At 32.0% G+C, this 7,667-nt stretch overlaps 1 pseudogene; it reads left to right on the top strand.

Annotated features, from left to right (window-relative positions):
* The first annotated feature begins 779 nt into the window (after positions 1 to 779).
* Positions 780 to 7,667, top strand: LOC119615524 (annotated as a pseudogene).

Below are 7,667 nucleotides of genomic sequence, written 5' to 3'. Positions count from 1 at the left end.
CAGAATTTCTCAATTTTTCCATCATTTCAAGTTATTACTCAATCAAATAGAAGAAATTTGGGGATAATTTACACTTAATTTTGGAAATTTTTAAAATAAGCATGGATAAATCCTCAGCATCTTTCTAAAATTCTACAAGAATCAAACTAAAACTAACATATAACTAATTATCTAAACTAAAATCAGGAAAAACTTATCTAAAACCTACTTAAACTTAAAATCTAAACTAATTTAATCACTAAAACTTATTTCATCCTAATTAAACGCTAAATCTAAACTTAAATTAAATCTAATTCTAATTTTGAGAAGCCTCTAAAACTAATTGGTTTAATAAAACGCTAAACTAAAGCTAATTTAACTTAAAGCTACTAAAACTATCATCTTTATCAAAAAAAAAAAAAAAACTTAAATATATAATTTAACATAAAATCTAATTAAATTATCTAAACCTAAGATCTTAAATACTTAAACTTTTCTAAAATTACAATAATTTAACGAAAATCTTAAATTTTCTTAAATTTTATCTAATTTTTGATAATAATCTAACTTAATTTTAACTTAATTTCAATTTAATTAACTTAACTTTATCTAAAATTAAACTTAATCATAATTTAAATTAACTTAAAACTTGTACTAACACTTTATACACCCACACATATACACTAACATACATACATAAATACATTTAAAAATCTATAAAAATATGATAATTTAAAATTCAAAATTAAATAATAAACCCTAATTCAGCATCACATCAGGCCTGTTGTCATCGTTGGATTATGTTTGGTAAGTTTTAAATTGTGTTTACTATAGTGTTCATTTAAATTCTCTATCTACATAAGTGTTCTAAATTGAATATTTTTTTTATGTTAAAGCATTTATGTTATTAACATAATATCTTAAAGATTTATGTTAACAACATTTGAAAATAAACTTAAATTTTTTTATTGTTGAATATTTCAATTTAGAATACTTCAAAATAAAACAAACCATTACATTACACAACAATACTTAGCCAATTATCTTTATTAATGTTTAATATGAAGTTTGTAAACAATTTGCATTTTAATAATAAATTTGTTTAATTATTAGATTTTAATAATGACAATCTAAATTAAATTTTATTCCACGAAAGGTTAGTTAAACATGTAGATAGGGAATCATTATAGGGCTATCTTGCAGATTTTTTTTTAAAGATAGTAAGGTTGGGAGGGTCTAGAATGAGAAGAAATGCCACCATCTTCTCGAGATTTTTAAATTCAAACTTTCTTTATTTTTTTTTTTTTGGTTTTAGTTTAGTTAATATTTTAAAGCTACCTTTTTTAAATGAATGTGCGGTTCTTAGCCTATCCTGATGGAGACAAGAACACCACCCCAAACCCTGAGCACGGTCGGAATAACAGGTAGCACAGGTCTTCTAAAGGATAGGGCACAACGCGTGAATCGTTACAAGTCTATAGTCTAGTCTAGTCTATAGTCTAGTCTAGTCTAGTCTATAGTCTAGTCTAGTCTATAGTCTAGTCTAGTCTATAGTCTAGTCTAGTCTATAGTCTAATCTAGTCTATAGTCTAGTCTAGTCTATAGTCTAGTCTAGTCTAGTCTAGTCTATAGTCTATAGTCTATAGTCTATAGTCTATAGTCTATAGTCTATAGTCTATAGTCTATAGTCTATAGTCTATAGTCTATAGTCTATAGTCTATAGTCTAGTCTAGTCTAGTCTAGTCTATAGTCTAGTCTATAGTCTAGTCTATAGTCTAGTCTATAGTCTAGTCTATAGTCTAGTCTATAGTCTAGTCTATAGTCTAGTCTATAGTCTAGTCTATAGTCTAGTCTATAGTCTAGTCTATAGTCTAGTCTATAGTCTAGTCTATAGTCTAGTCTATAGTCTAGTCTATAGTCTAGTCTATAGTCTAGTCTATAGTCTAGTCTATAGTCTAGTCTATAGTCTAGTCTATAGTCTAGTCTATAGTCTAGTCTATAGTCTAGTCTATAGTCTAGTCTATAGTCTAGTCTATAGTCTAGTCTATAGTCTAGTCTATAGTCTAGTCTATAGTCTAGTCTATAGTCTAGTCTATAGTCTAGTCTATAGTCTAGTCTATAGTCTAGTCTATAGTCTAGTCTATAGTCTAGTCTATAGTCTAGTCTATAGTCTAGTCTATAGTCTAGTCTATAGTCTAGTCTATAGTCTAGTCTATAGTCTAGTCTATAGTCTAGTCTATAGTCTAGTCTATAGTCTAGTCTATAGTCTAGTCTATAGTCTAGTCTATAGTCTAGTCTATAGTCTAGTCTAGTCTATAGTCTAGTCTATAGTCTAGTCTAGTCTAGTCTATAGTCTAGTCTATAGTCTAGTCTATAGTCTAGTCTAGTCTAGTCTATAGTCTAGTCTATAGTCTAGTCTATAGTCTAGTCTATAGTCTAGTCTATAGTCTAGTCTATAGTCTAGTCTATAGTCTAGTCTATAGTCTAGTCTATAGTCTAGTCTATAGTCTAGTCTATAGTCTAGTCTATAGTCTAGTCTATAGTCTAGTCTATAGTCTAGTCTATAGTCTAGTCTATAGTCTAGTCTATAGTCTAGTCTATAGTCTAGTCTATAGTCTAGTCTATAGTCTAGTCTATAGTCTAGTCTATAGTCTAGTCTATAGTCTAGTCTATAGTCTAGTCTATAGTCTAGTCTATTTCTAGTCTATAGTCTAGTCTATAGTCTAGTCTATAGTCTAGTCTATAGTCTAGTCTATAGTCTAGTCTATAGTCTAGTCTATAGTCTAGTCTATAGTCTAGTCTATAGTCTAGTCTATAGTCTCTATAGTCTAGTCTATAGTCTAGTCTATAGTCTAGTCTATAGTCTAGTCTATAGTCTAGTCTATAGCCTAGTCTATAGTCTAGTCTATAGTCTAGTCTATAGTCTAGTCTATAGTCTAGTCTATAGTCTAGTCTATAGTCTAGTTTATAGTCTAGTCTATAGTCTAGTCTAGTCTATAGTCTAGTCTATAGTCTAGTCTATAGTCTAGTCTATAGTCTAGTCTATAGTTTAGTCTATAGTCTAGTCTATAGTCTAGTCTATAGTCTAGTGTATAGTCTAGTCTTTAGTCTAATCTATAGTCTAGTCTATAGTCTAGTCTATAGTCTAGTCTATAGTCTAGTCTATAGTCTAGTCTATAGTCCAGTCTATAGTCTAGTCTATAGTCTAGTCTATAGTCTAGTCTATAGTCTAGTCTATAGTCTAGTCTATAGTCTAGTCTATAGTCTAGTCTATAGTCTAGTATATAGTCTAGTCTATAGTCTAGTATATAGTCTAGTCTATAGTCTAGTCTATAGTCTAATCTATAGTCTAGTCTATAGTCTAGTCTATAGTCTAGTCTATAGTCTAGTCTAGTCTATAGTCTAGTCTATAGTCGAATCTATAGTCTAGTCTATAGTCTAGTCTATAGTCTAGTCTATAGTCTAATCTATAGTCTAGTCTATAGTCTAGTCTATAGTCTAGTCTATAGTCTAGTCTAGTCTATAGTCTAGTCTATAGTCGAATATATAGTCTAGTCTATAGTCTAATCTATAGTCTAGTCTATAGTCTAGTCTATAGTCTAGTCTATAGTCTAGTCAATAGTCTAGTCTATAGTCTAGTCTATAGTCTAGTCTATAGTCTATAGTCTAGTCTATAGTCTAGTCTATAGTCTAGTCTATAGTCTAGTCTATAGTCTAGTCTATAGTCTAGTCTATAGTCTAGTCTATAGTCTAGTCTATAGTCTAGTCTATAGTCTAGTCTATAGTCTAGTCTATAGTCTAGTCTTTAGTCTAGTCTATAGTCTAGTCTATAGTCTAATCTATAGTCTAGTCAATAGACTAGTCTTTAGTCTAATCTATAGTCTAGTCAATAGACTAGTCTATAGTCTAATCTATAGTCTAGTCTATAGTCTAGTCTATAGTCTAGTCTATAGTCGAGTCTATAGTCTAGTGTATAGTCTAGTCTATAGTCTAGTCTATAGTCTAGTCTAGTCTATAGTCTAATCTATAGTCTAGTCTATAGTCTAGTCTATAGTCTAGTCTAGTCTATAGTCTAGTCTATAGTCTAGTCTATAGGCTAGTCTATAGTCTATATTCTAGTCTATAGTCTATATTCTAGTCTATAATCTAGTTTATAGTCTGGTCTATAGTATAGTCTATAGTCTAGTATATACATAGTCCAGACTTAAAGAAAGTCGTTTTTTTGTCTTGTACTTATAAGTAAATGTTGAGATTGTGGATCCCAAAATATTTATCTTCGCAAATCTTTGAATCCAAACTGTTTGTAATCTACCAATAAAGAAATATAGAGGATATTTCTCCTCATTACGCTCTAAATATTTTAAACTAAAAATAATTTTGCTAAAACACGTGAACTTAATCGTTCACGCTGTGACTTCTGTGGCCACAAAAAAATCGACCTTTGTGGTCGTCGAATAAAAGTCTGCAAAAAGAACACAAGCAGTTTATTAAAAAAAAAAATTATTCGAAAAAAATAATATAGACAGGATATAAGAACAGGATAAAAATAAAACCAATTAGATCTACAATTTCAATACTATTTTTATACGCCATTTTAAGCATGTGGTGTTTTTATAAGGAAATGGGAATCGTGTGTATTTTTTTAAACCCACAAGCTTTAACTGTTAAATGTATCTGAAGAGGTGTTAAAAACACGAAATGATGAGCATGTTGATGACGAAGATGAGTTCACATTTGAAGAGTTATGAAAAGTTATTGTAGAGGACGAACGCCCACTTGAAACGTAGAAAAAAAATAAACATTAATGGTTATTTGATGGATATTGTCTGGTAATGAGGGAAATAATTATATTAACAGGGGTTGTTGTAAATGCAAATCTTTTCACTAAACTACATTAATTCAATAAAACAGAAGTTATTTTTAAAAAACTCTGGTTATCAAGTCTTGGTAGGAGGTTAAGCGTTGACACGTGAAGCATCAGATTTTTTTTTTACTTAAAATTTAATTTTACTTTCTTTCAGACTCCGACATTTCCGACAACAATTCAGATATTGATATAGAAGATCGTTCCTCTCCCGATCAGAAGCTTTAAATTGTCATTATAATGGTCAAACGTATCCAATGTCATTTATTATTTAGCAACAATGAATCTAGTCTTGACCTCTTCCCACTTTATTAATGATAATGAACATTCCGTAAGCAGCCAATTGCCTCAAACACATGGGGGTGGATTTTTGGGAGAACATAAAATGGGTTTGCCGAAAAGCGGTCGAAAACCTAGACGTCGGCGGACAGCTTTTACACATGCCCCAGTTGGCATATTTGGAGAGAAAATTTCGTTGTCAAAAGTATCTGAGTGTGGCCGATAGAAGCGATGTGGCAGAAACTTTAAATTTGTCGGAGACACAAGTGAAAAACGTGGTATCAAAATCGGAGGTAAGTGAAAAAAGTAATTCGCAGCAAAGATAATTGTAATAGAAATAATAATCTAAAGAAAAAACACTGGTCTAGGCTAGTTCAAGTTCAGTTCTAGTTCAGTTCTAGTTCAGTTCTAGTTCAGTTCTAGTTCAGTTCTAGTTCAGTTCTAGTTCAGTTCTAGTTCAGTTCTAGTTCAGTTCTAGTTCAGTTCTAGTTCAGTTCTAGTTCAGTTCTAGTTCAGTTCTAGTTCAGTTCTAGTTCAGTTCTAGTTCAGTTCTAGTTCAGTTCTAGTTCAGTTCTAGTTCAGTTCTAGTTCAGTTCTAGTTCAGTTCTAGTTCAGTTCTAGTTCAGTTCTAGTTCAGTTCTAGTTCAGTTCTAGTTCAGTTCTAGTTCAGTTCTAGTTCAGTTCTAGTTCAGTTCTAGTTCAGTTCTAGTTCAGTTCTAGTTCAGTTCTAGTTCAGTTCTAGTTCAGTTCTAGTTCAGTTCTAGTTCAGTTCTAGTTCAGTTCTAGTTCAGTTCTAGTTCAGTTCTAGTTCAGTTCTAGTTCAGTTCTAGTTCAGTTCTAGTTCAGTTCTAGTTCAGTTCTAGTTCAGTTCTAGTTCAGTTCTAGTTCAGTTCTAGTTCAGTTCTAGTTCAGTTCTAGTTCAGTTCTAGTTCAGTTCTAGTTCAGTTCTAGTTCTTCTAGTTCAGTCTAGTTCAGTTCTAGTTCAGTTCTAGTTCAGTTCTAGTTCAGTTCTAGTTCAGTTCTAGTTCAGTTCTAGTTCAGTTCTAGTTCAGTTCTAGTTCAGTTCTAGTTCAGTTCTAGTTCAGTTCTAGTTCAGTTTCTAGTTCAGTTCTAGTTCAGTTCTAGTTCAGTTCTAGTTCAGTTCTAGTTCAGTTCTAGTTCAGTTCCTAGTTCAGTTCTAGTTCAGTTCTAGTTCAGTTCTAGTTCAGTTCTAGTTCAGTTCTAGTTCAGTTCTAGTCAGTTCTAGTTCAGTTCTAGTTCAGTTCTAGTTCAGTTCTAGTTCAGTTCTAGTTCAGTTCTAGTTCAGTTCTAGTTCAGTTCTAGTCAGTTCTAGTTCAGTTCTAGTTTTCTGTTCAGTTCTAGTTCAGTTCTAGTTCAGTTCTAGTCAGTTCTAGTTCAGTTCTAGTTCAGTTTCTAGTTCAGTTCTAGTTCAGTTCTAGTCAGTTCTAGTTCAGTTCTAGTTCAGTTCTAGTTCAGTTCTAGTTCAGTTCTAGTCAGTTCTAGTTCAGTTCCTAGTTCAGTTCTAGTTCAGTTCTAGTTCAGTTCTAGTTCAGTTCTAGTTCAGTCTAGTTCAGTTCTAGTTCAGTTCTAGTTCGTTCTAGTTCAGTTCTAGTTCAGTTCTAGTTCAGTTCTAGTTCAGTTCTAGTCAGTTCTAGTTCAGTTCTAGTTCAGTTCTAGTTCAGTTCTAGTTCAGTTCTAGTTCAGTTCTAGTTCAGTTCTAGTTCAGTTCTATTTCAGTTCTAGTTCAGTTCTAGTTCAGTTCTAGTTCAGTTCTAGTTCAGTTCTAGTTCAGTTCTAGTTCAGATCTAGTTCAGTTCTAGTTCAGTTCTAGTTCAGTTCTAGTTCAGTTCTAGTTCAGTTCTAGTTCAGTTCTCGTTCAGTCTAGTTCAGTTCTAGTTCAGTTCTAGTTCAGTTCTAGTTCAGTTCTAGTTCAGTTCTAGTTCTAGTTTAGTCAGTTTCTAGTTCAGTTCTAGTTCAGTTCTAGTTTAGTTCTAGTTTTTAATTCTAGTTCTATAGTCTAGTTTATATTCGTGTCTATAGTCTAGTTTATAGCCTCGTCTATGATCCTGTCTCTAGTTTTGTATATAGTCTTGCCTATAGTCTAGTCTATATTCTATTCTAAAGTCTAGTCTTTTGTATAGTCTATAGTCTTTTCTATAGTGTTTTCTATAGTCTAGTCTCTAGTTTATTTCTAGCCCATAGTTCAAATCTATAACCTAGATCATAAGTCTAACCTAATTTTTTCTCTGTTTTCCATTTCCGCCCACTAGAACCAAATGGGAAACGTTCAAAATCAACTGCGCCTAGAACAATACGCCATCAGGCTTCCATGAAAAGGAATATGTAGCGGAAAATGGTTCAGGAAACCCTTTGGCTGTTTGGGCCCGCCCGGCTTAACATCTTTCAACGCTACCAATCCCTGTAATTTTCTAACATCAGCAGCAGCAGCGGCCATATTTCGCAATGTCAGTTACGTGCACGGTTGTCCGTTGTAAAAGTTTTTTTTTAGAATAAGTAATACCAAGTTGTTTTATAATTTAACTTA

The sequence above is a fragment of the Lucilia sericata genome, unplaced genomic scaffold, assembly GCF_015586225.1.
Source record: "Lucilia sericata isolate MDLA Ls3-8-SP2 unplaced genomic scaffold, ASM1558622v1 Contig005639R_arrow, whole genome shotgun sequence".
Lineage (NCBI taxonomy): Eukaryota > Metazoa > Arthropoda > Insecta > Diptera > Calliphoridae > Lucilia > Lucilia sericata.
Note: the sequence above shows the minus strand (reverse complement) of the source record. Positions and strands in the feature narration are given on the sequence as shown.